General features: G+C 38.3%; 1 long non-coding RNA gene across 5 annotated transcripts in view; it reads left to right on the top strand.

The window, feature by feature from the left end:
* LOC113604176 (uncharacterized) overlaps positions 1-18,417 on the top strand; it is a 244,736-nt gene extending 226,319 nt beyond the window's left edge. For 2 of the 5 annotated variants that reach the window (XR_003426042.2, XR_008289780.1), the window contains 2 exons: positions 17,167-17,349; positions 17,575-18,417. This is a non-coding gene — a long non-coding RNA (uncharacterized LOC113604176). The remainder of the gene's footprint in view (positions 1-17,166; positions 17,350-17,574) is intronic. The other 3 variants (XR_003426047.2, XR_008289770.1, XR_008289777.1) reach the window with 2 other exon arrangements.
* Positions 18,418-19,958: the final 1,541 nt, after the last annotated feature.

Here is a 19,958-nt window from a genome sequence, read left to right as displayed (position 1 = left end):
AAGGAAAGGCTCCTCTTTTGGGTATTACCTGCAAAGTGCTAACTATGCTCTTATGGAAATAGAGATGTCCAATCTAGAGTCATCAGCCTGGAATTCTACCGAAAAAGAAAAAGAGAGAAAGAAACAAAAACTGCTGACTACTAGCTCTTTAAAGACTGTACACAATGCTATTGACCTAATTTTGGCGGTGTAATTGCCCTGCCAACCACAGGGCATTTTCCCTTTGCTGTAAGGGACTCTGCCATCCAGGGCCATCTGGAGGGCATGAAAAGACCATCCACATGGAAAGTAAGGCTGAAAAACACACCACACCTAGTTCAATACATTATCTACTGATTTTTGTTTCAAAATGGAAAAAGCTTTGTAGACATGACTTCTTCTCAGGGGAAGGCCAGCCTGTTGTCACCCATGAAAACTTGAAGACCTTACATTGGTGAATTCCATGTAGCCTCAGCCTTGAAGATTTAGAAACCCATGATCAGCTCACCCAGTGACCTAGCTTTTGAAGGTATGTTAGTTAAGTTCATATAACTGATATGTAAAACTGGCCACTATTTAATATGCTTACAATAAAAAATAATTATCACAGTCACCAGGATACTCAAGTCTCAGGACTTGCATATTGTCTCCCTGTACAAAGACTTACAATTGAAGGAAGCCAAATTATGTTAAGACTGTCTCCTGGTCGGCCCCAAATCAAATGATTGAACCATTGAATGGAATGCAAAAAAGACCACTCCTCACTCCATTTTAGGGATGATCTTGCCAATGGGACCAGAAAACTCAAAAGCACACTGTCAGAGGTACCCTTTTCCCTTAGGCAGTGCTCTCTCTGTTTCTTAGTCTGGTTGATACTTTCTTTAAATATGTTAATATATTTAATCAGATCACATTATCTGGTCTAGCAGGCCTGCATCCACTCTGATCATTAAGATGGCGATGGGTATTTCTGTTCTGATCTATTGTGTGTTGTGATTTCACAATTTAAAATGCTAGGGATACTTCATTTTCAAGGTTTTAAGGGACACTTTCTTATCATCAAGTATTGCCAGTGGGTCATCCAGCCATTCCTCTGCGTGGAGGTCAACATGTGGGCCTCACTGTCTCCTAGGTGTCACTCCCAGCTCTGTTATTTTGATTTTTGTGGCTCTGTTTTATTCTTGGGTGTTTTCAAATACTGTGTAGCTTCACAGGATGACCAGTGTCCCTGATATTTCAAAGACTGTTAGAGATTCTCTACACCCACATGTGGCTAGAAAACTTAAAGGAACCTGCTCATTGCCACCACTGACATTTCATTTGTGTCTTCACTGCTGCTCAATAATTATTTTATTCAACTCATTGCTTCTCCATAGAATCCTCCTCTGAACAATATTCTTATTTTCCTCCAGTCCTCAAACTAACATCTCTGCCCTTTGTATCTCAATGGAATATTAAAAGTGTCTGAACATGAGATTTCATAGCCATTCTAAAATTTTTATCATCTGTTCCTTTTCTTTTTCTCTCAGAGGAAGAAATATCCTTCCCTCTTTCAAACACTAGTCTCACACTATATATCCCTGATCTTGTATTTTCCTCATTTTCCCCAGACTTTGTTTCATTAATCTTATTTTCTCTGTTGAGTTTTCAGTTACTCCTTCTTCATGGGCTCCTGCTCATTCCTTGTCTTATAAATGCAGGTCTTCTCCATCTCAGAAAATGTTTTTATCTTAACTCTCTACTCTCTTGAGTTAGCATCTTTATCTCCCTGCCCTATCAGTTACCTCCAACAGTTTAAAGTGAGTCTAATTGCCTGACTCCATTTCCTCACTGCTTTCTCCTAATCCCTTTTAGTCTGGCTGTCATCCCATTGATCTACCAAAACTGTTCTCTGGGAGGGAGAAAGGAAAGAAAACGGGGACAGAAGCTTCTTGTTGTGTTTAGAAGCAAATCTATTAGAATCATGAATTTAATTTTTAGAAATAAGTTTTTGAGGAGACAAGCAAGACAAAAGGGTCTGCCCTATAGATAGTAGTGAATTAGAGAATGCAGTTAGTGACTTCATACAGTTGGTCACCATCAACACAAAACTGATGTGTACATTATAATTTAGGTGAGTAAAATTCCATTTACTACAACAAACATATTCTAGCAAAAATCACTTTTATAACAAACATAAAGTGCCCAAATATAATTTTTACTACAACTATGTAAAGGAAGATTTGCAGTTTTCATAGCTTTGTAGTCAAGGTTTACATTCCATGGGAGATAACTATAAAACTTTTGTGGTTAAAAGCAGAAAATCACAGGAGAGCTTCTTGCCTTTTTCAATAAACAATTCAATTTTATGATGACAAGATACAGAGAATGTATAGATTTAACTTAAACAGGAACTTAGCCCCACCTGGATAATACTTTTATTTTTTGTGTTTTACAGTACCTGGTATGTAAAATTCTCTATCTTCTTTACTTTTACAACCAAAGATAATTTCTAATCCAGAACCTTGAGATCCTTAAAGAACTTTTGTCAGCAGTCTTTTTCTATCCAAATTGCTCTTTCTTTATTAGTTCCTACTTGTTATCTTACAATCAAGCTCAGATCTTCAGACTCCTAAAAAGACACACACAAAAAATTCTTATCTCAACCCTGCTCCCCCCTGAGTTAGCATCTTATGCTTGCCTTTCTTTATTCTTGACATATTGAGGGTAAAGACTTGCTGCTTATCTCCACCCCCAAATTTCTTATTAGCCATTGTGATCTATGATGTATGATTCAATGATGATTTTAAATGAGATTGAATCAATGTTTTATAGGGGCTGATAAATTTTAATTTTTATAGAATTAACTTTTTTCAGTACTAAGTATGTATCAAATACTTTATATACATTATCTTGATTAATAATCATAACTGCACTGAGGTGAGTACCATTTCTTTCATTTAATGGTGGAGGAAAAAGATGTTCAAGAATCTTGCACAACCTGTCAAAGTCACCCATCTGGTATCTGCAGAGCTTGGCTTCAGCCTATAACAGCCAGGACTCCTAGATGTGAGCAACAGAAACTAAGCCTGGCTGATTTCAACAGTAAATGAATTGTTCGTCTTGTTAGGTTGTTCACAGAACCCCAGGCAAGTCTACAGACATAGATTTAGGGCAGTGTAGCTCGGAGTGACTCTCATCCAACCAGAAGTGGATGGGTGAGTAAACTTCTGGCATCACTGTAGCTTTTACTGCTGATACTGCCAACACTGCCAAATGGACACTGAATGCCCTCATCGGCACCACTCTCAACACTGTCCCAGGAGCTTAATATTTCTTCAACTCCTGCTGCCACCAGGGAGGATTTCTTGTGGTCCCCTTATATGAGGTAGGTATGTATGACTGCCAGGACCTAGGTCATGGGCCTGTGTCCCTAGCAACAAGGTTTCCGGGGAAAGTAAGTTTCTGGAATTTTCCATGTATAGCGGAAAATAGGTTTTGCCTCATTTCATGTATTGTGTGATTCTATGTGTGTGTGTGTGTGTGTGTGTGTGTGTGTGTGTGTTGGGAGGTGGCAGGGGGAGCTCTCAAATAAAGGAAACTAGGTTCATATGTTGGATGGTCAAAAGACAATTACAGATTCCATTACCAGAGCTCAAATGTGTCTGACCCTGGGTCTTTTATTCAATGAAACATGTTGAAAGTCACAAATTATCTCCTATTTGCCAATTTTAATGTCTTTATCTCTCATCCTTTTTATTAATAGCTATAAAGATTTAACACTATTGAATGTATTTCTTTCCTTCATTTATCCCTTCTTAAAAAGAAATCAGTGTATTATTTTTGTAAAACAAAAACAGTAGAAGGAAGGAAATAATAAAGAAAAGAGCAAAATTAGTGGAATAGAAAATAGGCAAAAATAGAGAAAATCCAAAAGTTGGTTTTTTTTAAAACATATTAATAAAATTAATAAACCCACAGGAAGACTGATCAAGAAAAAGGAGAGAAACATAAATTACGTGATATCTGTACACACCCTGCAGATGTTAGGAAGATGATAAGGGAAATATTATAAACAATTTTATGGTGATACTTTTGACAACTTGGAACAATGGACATTTTTTGAAAAAGACAACTTTATGAAATTACCAAAAGTAAAAAATATAAAATGTGAATATTCCTATATTTGTTAAAGAATTAAAATCTATAATTATAAATGTCCCCACAAAGGAAATCCTAGACCCAAGTGGCTTCTTTGTGAATACTACCAAACATTTAAATAAGAAAAAATACAAATATTAAAACCCTTTCAGAGGATAAGAGAAGAGGGAATACTTTCCCATTCATTTTATGAGGCCAGAAAAACTTTGATACCAAAACTTGACAAAGAAAGCACAAAAAAGAAAATTATAGATCCCATGAACCTAATAAACGTCAATGAAAAAATTCTAAACAAATACAAGCAAATAGTAATATATAAGAAAGATGAAACATTATGACCAAGTAGAGTCATGCAAGTTTGGCACAGCATTAAAAGATCAATCAATAACTTACCACATTGAAAAATAAAGACAAAAACTATGTGATAATATTAATAGATGCAGAAATAGCATTTGATAAAATTAAACATCTCTTCATGAAACAAACTCTCAGAAAAGTAGGAATAGAAGAAAACTTCCCCAATTTTATAAAACCATTTACAAAAACGTAGAGCTAACATAAAACCTGATTGGGGGGGGTTCCCTTTAAGGCAAAAATGTTCCCTCTCATCACTTAAATCAACATTGTACTGGAGACCATAGCCAGTACACTACGGCAAAAATAAAAAGTAAAAAGTATAAACATAGGAAGGAAGAAGTAAAACTATTCAAAGATAATAGATTGGTGTACAAAGAAAATCTAATGGAATCTACAAAAAAATTAAAAACCACTGCAACTAAAAACCAAATTTATCAGGTTCAAAGGATACATAGTCAATATATCAAAATCATTTGCTTCCATTTATTAGCAACAAAGAACTGGAAGATTAAAGGAAATACCATTTATAAAGACCTATTTAATGAAATGGATGCAAGACCTATCAGTATATTGAAAACTACAAAACACGGCTGATAGAAAATTTAAAAAAGTGGAAAAAGTGGAAAGATATATGATGCTTACAGAATAGAAAACTCAATATTGTGAAGATGTTAATTCTTCCCAGATTGACCTATTGACTGAATGCAATTCTAATCAGAATCTCAGCAGGTGTTTTGGAGTAACAAGCTGATTCTAAAATTTATATAGAAATGTAAGGACTTATAATAGCCATTGTACCTTGAAAAAGAACAAAATGGAAGGATTTGTGCTATCATATGTCAAGACTTATAAAGCTTCAGTAATTAAGACAGTGTAGTTGGTCTAAAGGTAGACAAAGAAATTAATAAATTAATGAAACAGAAAAGAGAGTCTGGAATAGTACTACACATATACAGTCCATTAGGTTTTTAAATGATGCCAAGTCTGTTCAATGGAGAAAGGAAAGTCTTTTCAATAAATGATGCTGGAACAACTGGACATCTATATGGAAAAAAAAAACTTTACTGGAATTTAAATAAAAATTTGGAGAAAAAAAAGAAAAAAAAACTTTTTTACCTCATACAATGCGTGAAAATTAACTCAAATGTGAAAGCTTAGATTGTAATTCTTCCTAAAGGAAAGATTGGAGAATATTTTTCTTGAGGTAGAGAAATATTTCTCAAGACACATAAAGCACAAATTATCAAATAAAAAATGATAAATCAGACTTTATCAACATTAAAAGCTTCTGTTCATCAAAAAACATTGGTTAGGAAAGTAAAAAGCCAAGCCCCAGTCTAGAAAAAAGTACTCGTAAACATATATCTGATTAAGAACTGATACCCAATGTAAAACAACTCCTGCAAATCAAATTTTAGAAAGACAATGATCTAAGTAAATAAAGGCAGATGACTTGAACAGGCACCTCACAAGAGATTTATGAGCAACCAATGACATATGAAAGGTATTGAGCATCATTAGTCATTAGAGAAATGCAAATTAAGACCATGATAAGATGCCAAAATGATTAAAACTAAGAAGACTGCTGTTATGGATGTGGAGCAATTGCAATTCTCATATATTTCTTGTGGGAGCATAAAATAAAACAACCGCTTTGGAAGACTGTTTCTTACTCTCAAAGTTAGATATACATCTGTCCTATAACCCAATATTTCCATTCCTAAAAATATTGCCAAAGGAAAGGAATATATGCATCTATCCTACAGAGAGACTTTTTCAAGAATGTTCATAACAATTTTATTTATAAGAGTCCCAAATTAGAAAAACCCAAATGTCCATTAGAACTGAAAAGCTGGAATATGGACTCAGAAATAAAAAAAGAAATGGGGCATCTGAGTGTCTCAGTCGATTAAGCTGCCAACTCTTGGTATCCACTCAGGTCATGATCTCACAGTGGGTTTGAGGCCCATGTCAGGCTCTGTGCTGATGTGTCAGGTCCTGCTTGGGATTCTCCCTTCCACCACCCCTCCCTGGCTTGCTCTTTCTCTCTCAGGAAGAAAGGAAGGAAGGAAGGAAGGAAGGAAGGAACGAAGGAAGGAAGGAAGGAAGGAAGGGAGAAAGGAAGAAAGAAAAAGAAAGATAAAAGAACTACTGACATTCACCACAACATAAATGAAATACAAAAACACTATTTTGAGCTCGAGTTAGATAAAATAGCAATTCTGTATTACTTCTGTATTATACGAATTTTAAGAACAGGCAAAATTAATCTATGGTGATAGAAATAAGGAAAAAAAATACAGGGATATTTACTGGAAAGAGATACCAGGAAACTTTCCGAGGTGATTGAAATATTCTAAATCTTGATCAGGATGATTGTTACCCAGGTCAAAATTCATTGAGCTGTACATTAAAATGTATGAGTTTTACTCTATATAAATGAATTCTCAATCTTATACTCTTAGCATTGAAAAATCAAAATAAGAAAAAAACTCATAAAAACCCTATTGTAGTAATTATTTTATATTTGAAAATGTCTGTTTATTATTACCCATATCTTGCCTAGCTCTGATATTTATAAGACACACTGTTGTTTCTCTCAGAAATTTGTAGACATTTTTACATTTGCTTCTGGCATCAAATGTTGCTGTGGAGAAGATTGAGGTCAATTTGTGATTGTCCCCTCATGGTGATTAGGTTTTTTTCTATCTAGATATCTGAGAATTATGTAGAAATTCATTATCTTAGCATTATAAGTGGTCTCCATTATTATTATTATTATTTTAACCCAAGGTGATGTGATCTGTAGGGTGGAATTTTTTTCATTCCAGTAAAATTTATTTGTATCATATTATTTAATACTTTTTGCATCCATATTTAATGTTTTATTCTGTATATCAGTTAACTTCTTTTTTATCACATCTGTCTCTACTTTTTTATCTTATGTTTTGAATTTGCATTCACTTTCCTATATCCTGGGAAGTTTATTTTTAGGTGGATTTAGTTTATTTCTTGTATTCTCAAATTTAATCATACATGATTCTGTTTTCTTCTTTGATTTGTTTTCTTGCTTCTGTAACTTAGCCCTTTATTTCATTTTGTTGCTTAATCATCTTGACTAGGAGCCCTTGTTTTACTAAATTTTTCTTATTAAGTTTTCTATATTTCAGAGCACTTGTGAACAATTTCCTCCTGATTTTTAGTTGTTTTGTATCCAAATTGGTTTCTTTATCTTTTGTATTTGTGTGTGTGTGTGTGTGTGTGTGTGTGTGTATGAGTTTATTTGTATGTGACTAGTTGCCAGGTTGCTAATTTTCATCTTGTTCAACTGTCCTCTTGGTCCAGACCTGTTATTTGCCCTAATATAGTACAGGTGTCTTCTTGTCTCCTTTTCATTTTGACACTCATTTATTTTCCTGACAAACCACGTTTTAGGGCTTGGTCTTTTATGTTTCCATGTCTTCTATAAGATGGCAGGGCAGGACAGAGCCTAGGTGAGATATTGTGCATATTTTGTTCGAGTATCAGGGCTCAGAAGTCATTTCTAAAGTTGTTAAGTGTTTATTAATTGTGCAAGGGCTTTCTTCACTGAGTTGAGGGAGTGTTCTAGTCACATGGGAGTGTACCCTCAAACTTGGAACCTATTCCTCAATTTCATGTTTTAGTCTTACAGCCTTCAGTGCCATTAAAGAGGTTATAATTGGTTGTTCATTTCCAATATGTTCCAACATTTTCTGTGACTTCCCGTTTGGAGAGTTAGCTTCTCAGTAACTTTCTCTCCCTATTTTGAGATATTAATGAGGTGTTCATGGATTTAGTTGGTATGCCTATATGGCTGCAAGGGATTGAAATAGTGTTAGGAGCCTTGCCATGATGAACTGTGTCACTTCATTACAGAATTTTCAGTCTCTTTCATTGGCCAATACTTTTTGAAATTTATGGCCTAAGGCTATCCCCGTCTCTGGTTTGGTTGTTGCTGCAGAATTTTGGAGGCCTGTTTTTTAATGTTGTCATTTTGCTGATTTCAAGAGATACTGGGGGAGGGAGATTCTTACGCTGTGGCTTTATTCTGCTTTTGCAACCTTGAAGTTCCTGCCTTCTCTTTCCTGTCTTGTCTTCCTTTAAGAGTTATTTTCCTTCTCCCCACTTCCCTTTCTTACAGCTCCTCAGTCTTCTTTCTGACTTCTTTGCCTGTATTAATTAAATTAAAACATTTTTAAGGTCATTCTGTACTCCTCTTCTCTTTCCTGTCCTTTTGTTTCCATTCTCCTCCCATGTAATCTCTTAATATGTTCCTTTGTAACCTCCTAATTCATTCCCATGCTTCATTAGTAATGTCTAGGCAGATGTCACTCAGATTTATATTTCATGCCTTGACCTGTCATCTATGACCTGGTTTCATTTCTACTCTCTGTTGTATGTCTTACTGTGTGGCACTCCAACTACAACCTTAAAATACCCCAAAGCAAGCTCTTGTGTTTTGTCCCACATCAGTGCTTCCTCCTATCTTGTTTGTGCTTACACTTTCAGGCACAAAAGCCTGGCATCTTCTTTGTTTTCTCTCTAGAGCCCCTGTATCCAATTAATGAATCCTTTCAATTGGACTTTTCCTCTTCTTTATTTCCACTGCCATCCCCCTAGAATAAGTTTGTACTTTTTTCACTTGAACTTTGTAGTAAACCTTTAAGTGGTCTCTCTCCTCTAATTTCTTCTTCCTCTAATGTTTTATAGAACTCCAGAGATGTCTTGCTCTAAAATCTTCCATGAGTACCTAACAGTTTTCTGAATATTCAAGGACCTGCATAATCAGATCCCAGTTTCTAATGTGAAGCTTATTTTCCACTGTACCCTGTCACAAGCCTTAAATTCCAATCAAGGTCAATTGCTATTGTTTCCTATTGTTTCCAATTTCAAAAACTCTTCATGGCATGTCCTTTCTCCCATTTTCATCTGTGAACATTTTACTGGTTTTTCAAAATCCAAATCAAATTATACCTCTTCCATGAACTCTTCCAAATGAACTGATTTGGAAGTGACTGATCCCTCCTTACTCTGAGCTCCTGTCATTCTTTATCCCTCATCATATCATCCTTCAATCATTGTGAATGTATTTTAGCTTGCCCCAGGATTGTCAATTCCTTATGGGGTAGGGACCAAGGTTATGAGAAGTTATAACATTTAGGGAAAGTTGATATATAGTAAACTTGGACTTAAGCATCATGAAACCTCAACTCAAGCTCAGTTTTGCCACTGTGTGTACTTGGGCAAGTCACTTACCTTTTTTGAGCTTTACTTTTTTCATCCTTGGAAGAGATTGTTGTGAATGTTCAATGAAATAGCATGTGTGAAAGTGCTTTATATATATAGACAGATGTATATGCATGTGTGTGTATATAGGTAGATAGGTAAATGAAATACAAATTAAGGTATTACAAGTTTCTTCAAATTCCCTGCAACATCAAGCCTGATCATTTACACATAGGATAGCCATAAATGTTTATTGATTGAAAAGCATGAAATATATCTATCTGCAATTATGCCTGCCTGCAGAACACCAAGGAGATGCTAATGGATAAGGATAGGCATAGATGAAGTTGATAGTTTGTGTGGTTATGCCAGTAATTCGCCAAGCTGGAGAACCGCTTGAGTGCGTCATCTAAGATTTCATGCACGATGTAGAGGACCTGCCTAAATGGAGGCAAATGGATTATATGGTTTGTTCCAGTTCTTTCTAGCCCTCGATGTCTAGTCTTTCACAGAACAATGCTTAATAGATGTCATATGTAAAAGTGAAATATTTGTTTATCAGTAGCTATTTCATATGCATGCACATGTATACATTTCAGATGTGAGTTTACGCTAAATAATATTTCACGTAAATATAGACATTTATCTCCTTAAGTGTTTCCTTACGTAGTCTTTGTTGACATTCATTCAATCACCGTTGTTTCTCTTTTCCAAACTCCCAATTTTCCAGTAGTGCTCCGTTTATAATCAAAGACAGCAAAGCTGGTGTATCCACATCAAAGCTGGGTAGACAGTGACAAAACAAGTACATGAGAATGGCCATTAAGTAATTCCCTTAATGATTGATGTCATCTGGATCGAATCCTGTGAATGTTCAGATTTTCCATGCCAGCTTCTCCTGCTTTTCCCCTACAACCACATGCTGAAATGTTTTTTTAAATATTCTAATTGTATAGGTTTTCTAAAAATCATATTTCATAGAAAACTGTCCTTTTGGAAAGGATATTAATAAAAGCCAAAAAATGTACTCTGAGAATCTGCTTGTGATGTGATAAATTCAGGACCATGTGTGCAATGCCTACAACTGAACATTCACATTCATTTTGCACCTGGACAAAATTTTGGGCAAAAATGTGTATAGAATGTCTTGCCTTAGACTTAGCCTAAGCTGGATTCCTGATTCATATGCCTCAAACAGTGCCTCTAAGAGCACGTTTGCAGAAGCCCGTGTGCACAGAGGATAAATGAGGCAGGACAAGTATGCCCTAGTAAGAAGCCTGGTCATTTACATTTTTTTTTAATGTTTATTCATTTTTGAGAGACAGAGAGAGACAAGGTGTGAGCAGGGGAGGGGCAGAGAGAGATGGAAACACAGAATCTGAAGCATGCTCCAGGCTCTGAGTTGTCAGCACAGAGCCCAACATGGGGCTAAAACCCACGAACCATGAGATCATGACCTGAGCCAAAGTCAGACTCTTAACCCACTGAGCCACCCAGGTGCCCCTGGTCCTTTAAGGGGTGGCAGCTCTTAGCTGGTTCCTCCGTGAAATCATATCTAAGTTCTGGGGACAGAGGAGACTGGAAGTGAAAACCCTGGGAGACACTGAGGACAAAGCCACATTTTGTGCAGAGGACAGTGTTCCCTGTGTCACCACAGGAGAAACTGCGACCTCCAAAACCTTGATGTCTTGGCATTGGTAGAAGTGAAAGTATCCAGTGGGAGTGGTGGCAGTGCCCTGTGGTGGGAGCCAGATCTAGAAGGTTCATAGGGCAGTGCATAGGGAGGTGGCAGAGGCAGCCAAACTCACCAGACACAGTGTATGCAACAGTGCGACGTTGGTGACGCATCTTTGGGCACTGGAAACAGTGGTAGATTACCTGCACACAGCTTAGCGGGTTTGGCAGGCATGGCGGCAGTGGGGTCAGAGCAGTAGAAGAGAAAAAAATGTGTAAACATGTGTAAAGAATGTGTTAAAAAAATAACATTTGAAAAACGCCCCATGTCGGGTATGTTTGGGAAAGTTTATGCAGAACAAAAGGCGGAGAGAAGACAATTACTAATCTTTGAGACTTATCAAATATTTAGCCATTTCCATTTCATTTATTCTTTAAAAAAAGTACTTGTTGAAAGCATTAACTCTCAAATAAGGCACAATCTGAACCTATTTATGTAATTTTTATTAAGTGCATCATGGTTTATTAAGTGTTTTCAAGGCAAATATTGAGCCCAACAAATCAAATACTTGACTTTCGATTTCATAAGCGGAAACAGATTTATTCACAAAATCACCACTAAAGACATATTAAACAATTTCAAGTTATAAAGAAAAATGTCTCACTGTTGTCATAGATGATCAGATTATGAAACTAAGAGTACCCTACTGGGAGTAAGGAGGAGTGGCATAATTTATGATGAAAATGTAAGGGGAAATAAAGACAGAGTGGCGGTTTTACAAAGATGGAAAAATGACAAAGATGAGGATTATTAAATAGAGTTTTTATATTTTTTATTTATTTTTTAATTTTTTAATTTATGTTTTAGAGAGAGAGAAAGTACAATGAGCGGGGGAGAGGGGCAGAGGGAGAGAGAGAATCCCAAAGCAGGTTCCATGCCCAGCGTAGAACCCAACAGGGCGCTCAATCCCACGACTGCGCAAGATCATAACCTGAGCCCAAATCAAGAGTTGTAGGCTTAATGGACTGTGCCATCCAGGTGCTCCTGAATAGATTTTTTAAATGCATCAACCAGCTAAGCTAAGTAGTCTTCTACAAGAGGTGCTGCTTATGTGAGTTACCACCACTAATGACATCTGTATTCAGATGCTCCCATATTAAATCAGTAACTCATTGTCACTGATGACTAGTGAAAATTCTTAACCAGCTGCATTCTGATTAATTGGACAGAGGATGTGGGCAGGTAACGTGAATAAAACATGGTGAGGGATAAGATAGAGGTATGCCCAGAACACTTACCAAAGCACACATAAAGGCTTTATTCTAATTGGTTTAGGTAAAGTTATCAGAAAGAATGCTTGAGTTTCACAGGATAAGTGAGGCAGGCAAAGGTGGGAAGGGTCTTCTTGTTTTTTTAATTTTATGTAAATCCAAATTAGTTAACACATAGTGTAATAATGGTTTCAAGAGTAGAATTTAATGATTCATCACTTTCATATAATGCCCACATTAGGTAACAGCCACTACATTAGTTGACTGTATATCACTGTATTATATGTTATCCAATTATATATGTGTGGCCACTAAATTTGATAATATATAATACATATCATTACATATATTACATATAATATATAAAATCACTAAATTTATCAAGCTACCTATGTTGTAAATTTGATTGGAAAGCAGCAATAAGCACCGTACTCATAGGCTAATATTATTTTCTTAATTGTTCAAGTAGTAATCCTGCCTGCTCAGCCATCATGAAGATTTTCTCACAGTTTAAATATTTACATGCACTATTGTAAGTGAATAATGCCTTTGGTCCTGCATGATAAATACCTCCTCAGAACCATTTACTTTTTATGTAATTTATTCCATTTTGGTAAGCAGAAAGAGTCTGCTGGCTGGGGAGTCACAAGGTCTGGCTTTCACCCGTTCTCTGTCTAGCTAGCTGGGAGGCCTTGGCATAGTCTGTGCCTTCTTTTTCTCATTTCAAAAAGGCAGCTTTGGAATTAATGTTTTCCACGTGGCCTTCATGGGCAGCACAATATGGTGGCAAGATGGCAGGACCAGGACCCAGGACTCCTGGCTGGTGGCTCTGACGCTTCCCATTGTGCCATTTGACAAGTAGGTTGGGAGTCAGTCCTCTCTTGTGTTCAGCGGGTATAATAACACCTGCTCTGCTTGTTCGGTCAGGCCATCGCCTGGATTAAATGAGAACATGTTGGAGAATAAAGTACTTTGCAAATACCAGTAAGTAATATAGCGCTGCCTTAAAGTTTCATTACCAAGGGCCGTCGGTCTCAAGCGACTTTCCCAGAGTTTTACTTCCTCCAGTTCCTTCCTGTTCTTTTAGATGAATATGGTAGTGTTAATATGACACATTAGTATGCATATATATAATAACAATATTTCATATATATTATTTATCCTACAAACTCAGCATATTCATTATGTTCAGTATCATCGGCAAGAGTCAAATATGCCCTTCACTCTGTCATTTGATGTGTGGTTTACAAAAAAGGATAAAGCAAAAACATGTTTCCTTTCATTAGCAAAATGGCAGAGCTTTCGTATGGCCTTTTGCAGTAGGAACTACCTCAAAAATAAATAAATAAATAATAATAAATAATAAATAAATAAATGCCACTGTGAGACCAGGGGTCACCATTTACCCTCAGACTGTGTGAGTAGGGAGAGGTGAGACTGACTCAGGAAATGAAATTAAAGAATAAATAATGGCAGACCCTGATCCCGTCATCATTTCTCACCAGACTCAATAAGACTTTGAAAGGAGGACTCCATGGAATTCACTTTAAGTCTTGGGGAAACAAGATGCAATTTAAATATCTGCACATAAAATGTTGGGGGTGAGTGGGTTAGGAGATGTCAGACGGCAGTGAGATCACAACCTTGCTCCCCAGACCTTTCCCCATTAAATACGATTATATATAGTCAGCCGTGATGGTGACAATGCTATGATTGGAAGTTCCTGGAACTACCTGTTTGGGGAGGTTTTTCTTATGGAAGTGGAAACCCAGCTTGTCAGTATTTTTCCAAATTTATTCAGCTAGCAGAAGAATTATATTGCATTTGAACTAGACTATGTAGAGACCTTCAAGTTAAAAGCTTTCCTTTTTCAAGAGAACAAGACCCAGAGAGGTGAAAGGACCTACAGCACCCCTCCCACCTACCACCTCCCCCAATTAAGAGCAGATTAGAAAACTGAAATGCAAGATCCAGCTGGCTGTGTTACTCTTTTTTTTTTTCCTTTGCACAAGTATTTATTCCATTCCTATATTATGGAAGGCACTTTCCAAATCCTGTAGAAATACAAAGTTAAAAAATAAGGCTCCTAAAGAAGCTTCCAATATAGATAAGTATAGAAGTAAACTCCAAAGCAGAGTGAGATAAATTCACTCTTGGTGACCCAACAATCTACTACTGAGGAGCCTGAAGGGAAGAAAGATCACTGACCAGTGAACCTCTATGGAAGAGATGGCATTTAAGAAGAACCTAGAAAAATGGTAGAAGTTTGAAAGCCAGATAGGGCTGCATGGGAATTGACCAAAGTGTAGAGGTGTGAAAACGATGTGTGTTTCCATTTTGGCCTAAAAATGGAAGAATGGCATGGGATGAGACTGGAAAAGCAGGTTGGGGCTTTGTCGTAGAGGATTTGTGCAGGCTGTGGGCTGTGTAGTTCAGTCAGTAGTTAACAAGGGCCACTGAAGGCTTCTTCAGAGGACTGAAATGATTGCAGGATTGAATGAATGGAAAGGGGAGGCTAAGGGTTAGGTGAGCAGGATGAGGTCTTTTGAAACTGCTAAGCAGAGATTGTGTGGGAATGAACTGGGACTTTGGTAATAACCAACTGCAACTGAAAGGAAGAGAATTATTTAAAAATTATTGTGGAGATGAAATCAGCCGGACATGGCACTACAGTTTGATGATAGGTAGAGAAAGAGGTGGGTTTAGACACCAATAAAAGTTGCAAGAAAATCATGATACATGGAAGGAATATGGTGATGAGTTTTGAATATCCTTGGAAAATGCTGCAGGAAGAGGGTCTCAAGCACAAGGAAGGGGCCGTGGGAGTAAAAGAATGGGCATTTGTACTGAATTGGTCTTTCCAGTGAGTGTCAATTGCTCTTGGAGGGGAATGGAGAATGGAGAGGCAGGGGAATTCCCAGAGTCAGGAGTTCAAATAAGATCATCTAGACAGGGCATTGTTGAAATAAGTGACTTGAAGTTTAGGCTGAATAGGGATAGAAATGAAACCAGAGGGACTAAAGGAAAAGAATAGGAGGGACGCCTTGATGTGGAAGGTTAGGCTCGATAGGAATAAGGAATGAGAGAGAAGACAGAGAGATGGTAGTCTGTGAAGACAACTCCACAGCTGGAGATCTTGGTAATGAAGATGTTTGGAGTGATGTGGAGACCTACTGTGCAATTGGGCCATGTCGGCTGGTGCAAAGACTGGATTGTGGGGGTGAGGCTGTCAGTGGTGAGTGAAGAGAAAACCCCGATAAAAGTATTCAAAGAAGCTTTGTAGAAGGCATTTGTGTAGAGTGTGTGTGTGTGTGTGTGTGTGTGTGTGTGTGTGTGTGTGTTGGGGGCAGGTGGAGTGCAGAATAAGGGAAGGTTGTTGCTGTATTCATGTTGTCTCATAGTCTTAAAGTTTTTTTTAACATTTATTCCTTTTTTGAGACAGAGAGAGACAGTGTGAGCCGGGGAAGGACAGAGAGAGAGAGGGAGACACAGGATCCGAAGCAGGCTCCAGGCTCTGAGCTGTCAGCACAGAGACCGACGCAGGGCTTGAACTCACAAACCATGAGATAATGACCCGAGTCCAAGTCAGACCCTTAACCAAATGAGCCACCCAGGCACCCCCATGTTGTCTCATATTCTTGTTGCTGCCTCCTTAATTCTTTATGAATTGAGCCAACTTGGATCTTACTCTTTATACAATCCATGTGTTTCCTCATGACTTTGAAATATGCCGGATGTAATGTCTTTTTCTTTTATTTTTCTTTGTTAATCCTGTTCCTGGGGAAACATCTATGCATTGCCTTCTGCCGATTTATATTTTTCTTAAACTAATCTTTGGTATCTCTGCCAAGGTTAATACCTCACACCTGGCCTAAAATTTCCAATACAAAGTTCATTCCTCTGGCTGAAATAGCACAGAAGGACAAGGAAAACAAGTAAGAGAGGCTTCAGGTTGGAGATGCAGAGACAGAAGACAAGCACATTGATTTTAAACCATCATGGATACCATTTTTTTAAGAGTTCCACATTTGAAAATTATATTAAATCCAGGGTAGTTTGGTTTTTGTTGGTTTGGTGGGTTGTTTTTTTTTTTCTCCTTAGATGATCTTGGGATGCAAAGGTGTGGAGTAAAGGCAGAATGCTGTCTGGACAAGGATGAGAATTAAGAGGAAAGAAAAAGAATAACCCAGACTTCGTGTTTTGCTTCGGTCCTTCAGTGCTGAAGTTCTACCTTCACTGCAGTTGGACTACAGCATATTCTAACAGCCATGCATATGTGCTGTGTCTATGTACACAAATAAGGAACTCTTTAAGCCCCCAAATCCTTTTTGAGATGGTATCACATCCCTCTCTCCACCTTTTTAGTATTTCAGTTAGTGGTGAGAGAGAGGCAAAAAGCTGAAGACGCTTAATTAGAGAAAGCCTGCCTCCCTTTTTCCCCCAACATCTCTGCCCTCTCCCATTCTAAATCTCCTTCTCTCTATCTCTATCTCTCAGATGTTATTGTGGAAGAGGAATTAGAATGACAGTTTGGTCCGACTCTGTTTTCTTTAAGCGTTGTCCTGGTAGAGCCAGAAAGGTACAGCTGATTTTTTTCCAACTGACACAAAAGGAGTCCCACCAGGGGCAGAAAAGGCATTTTTCCTCGAGGAGCTGGCTGGGTGCAGCTCATTCCCATGGGTGAGTCACCGACTGAAAGCAGAGGCAAATTAATGAGACATAGAAGTGGCTTCTAATGAAGAGACCTTGGCAGGAGGGAAGAGTCAAAATCTGAGCCTTGGAACCTCCTGTCTTCAGCTTATGCTCTGGCTATAACAACTGCATTTTAGCTTTGAATATAAATAAAGAACATTAATTTTGTTCATTCTCTGTAACCTTCTCCTGCAATTTTTTTTTTTTTGGCAGAGAGAAGAAAGAAGGAACGAGCAACTTCTAAACCATGCAGCAGTGTCATGACTTATGTTTCACTGCTTAAATTCTTTAAGACAATTTTCCTCTTACTGAATCCAAGGTTAGGTGAGAGGATTGTTGTTTGGGTTGTTTTTTTTTTTCTTCTTCATGCTAATTAAATATCTCTCTTTATCTTTCATAAGACTGTTTCATCACTTATACATTGGGATTTACTTTGGTCAGATGAATTTGTATAACTCAGCTAACCTCTGAAAGGTGGGGAAAAGAAACTGTTTAGAAAAAAAGAAAGAAAGAAAACCTGTGTTGGGCTGTACTTACACACACACACACACACACACACACACACACACACAACTTTCTTTCACCTGGAGACCACCAAGATTGTATGGATGGTGGAGAGCTGGTCTGGATTTTGTTTGGATTGGGTATTTTTATTTTTAATACTTGTCTTCTGAGTCAGAAGTGGTTATCTCTTAAAAGAAAAATTTGATGGCTTGAAAGCTGGGTGTTTGTGCTTTCCCCTTCGAATGTTAACATTTAAGTAGCCTTCAGTGTGCTTCAAAGTTAGCACCCCACTAAGATAAATTAGTGACCTTCCCCCTACCCCACCGTGCCCCCATGCACTGGTGCAGTTACCTCCCTGAGGCTGTCTGGGAGCCCCCTCTGGCCTGAAATGGGCAATTCGGTAGGAGACTCAGTCAATCTGGGTGGCGTGAATGCCTTGCCAGGACAATGGTGGCTTTTCATGAGGATTTAGTAATCTGAAGAATGCAGCAGCCTGTCCTTGAGAGGAACCTGCTTCTGTTGATATGTTTATGTGGTTTCCGGAGGTGGGAGGTGGAGGGGGTAGGGGCTTGGGGGATTGGGGGTGGGGAGTGACATGTGGATTGCCTGGAAATTTACAAGTTAGTTTGAACTGAATTTATTGGGACTTTATGAAAAGTTAAAAAAAAAAAGTCACCTATCCAGTGTCCTGACACATTAGGTTAAAGATTGATGGAAACGAGGTTTTCCTGTTTCAAACACTGACCCTCATCACTGAAGGACCCTATCCCTATCACAGCCTATGTTTCATGGTGGTTTCAAACAGCATTTTTTTGTAAAATTCTAAACTCTCCCTTTTCTGCTGATCTGTCTGCTGATTTAGACACTCTTTGGTATATATTTTGCCATTCTGGATGTTTGTGGCTTGTCCAGTCTATTCCAGCATGGTGCCAATGGGGCCAAGATTGGCATCTGCTGACTAGAGGTGGTGATGTGCCTTCATGCCAGCTCTCCAGGATGAGATATGGAGGATATGAGAATAATATGGAGGATATGAGTTATGAGCATGTGAGTGGTTCCATGCGTGTGCATCCCTGCTGCTGCCTGAAACGCGATTCAAATCAGATGACCTCCCGGGAGCATATACATTGTCTATACATGGATGGCAAGCCTTGTCTCTGCAATTCTAGAGCAGAACAAATCACCAGTATGCCCACCGCCCCAGCGCTTCAACGGGGAAATCTTTTTACAGGATGCTGCAGGCATTCCCATCCTAGGGCACTGTGGTACTTGTAGTAGAGACCACAACTGGGCTCAGATTTCAGCTCAATCACTTACCCTCTCTGAGCCTTAGTTGTCTGAAAAAATGAGGAGGTTTATACTTCCTCAAAGGACTCTTTTGAGTTTTAAGTAAGATAGTGAGTGATTTCCCTAGCATGGTCTCAGGCAAAAAGTAGGTGCCGGATGAATGTTAGAGCAATATGTTGAACAAGTACTACTTTTGATATATTCAAGACACAACTTTAGTTTTGCTTCCCTTGGTACCTTTAAACTTTATTTAGAGGTGGTAGTGTTCATGTTTCCTTAACCCAGATGAAAAATCAGGCAGGCTGTGCCTTCTATGCTCATTGACAGCACAGTGGCCATCTTGAGTTCCTTTCAGTCACATAGTCTCTATTCAGAAGACAGAAAGCCTGCACTGTAACAATAAACATTCTTCACTTGACCTCTCAGCAAATCTTCCCTCAACCCTCAACACCTCAGAGTTATCCTGGCCTCAGCTATCTTCCTTCCCCACTCACCAATGAATGACTTTTTCTTTCCCCTGCCAGAGAGGCAGGATAGAGTGGGGTGGGGAAGATGAGATAAGGAGCAGAGCAGTTGCTTTCCCTCATGGGAGCCTCTATGGGATCCCCACAGATCCCTGCAGGGCATCTCTCCCGCTGGAGCCTGGAGGGACATGGCTCGGTCTCTGTCTGACTCAGACTTGTGCTGCCTCTGTCAGTGCACGGCAGCTGGCCATCCACTTCCAGCCTCCTTAATCCGAGGCCACCTGCTTCCCTCATGACTCCTCGTTGGCTCCTACAGTCCCTGGCAGTGCAGGGCCTCCCAAT

This window comes from Acinonyx jubatus, chromosome A1 (genome assembly GCF_027475565.1).
Source record: "Acinonyx jubatus isolate Ajub_Pintada_27869175 chromosome A1, VMU_Ajub_asm_v1.0, whole genome shotgun sequence".
Lineage (NCBI taxonomy): Eukaryota > Metazoa > Chordata > Mammalia > Carnivora > Felidae > Acinonyx > Acinonyx jubatus.
Note: the sequence above shows the minus strand (reverse complement) of the source record. Positions and strands in the feature narration are given on the sequence as shown.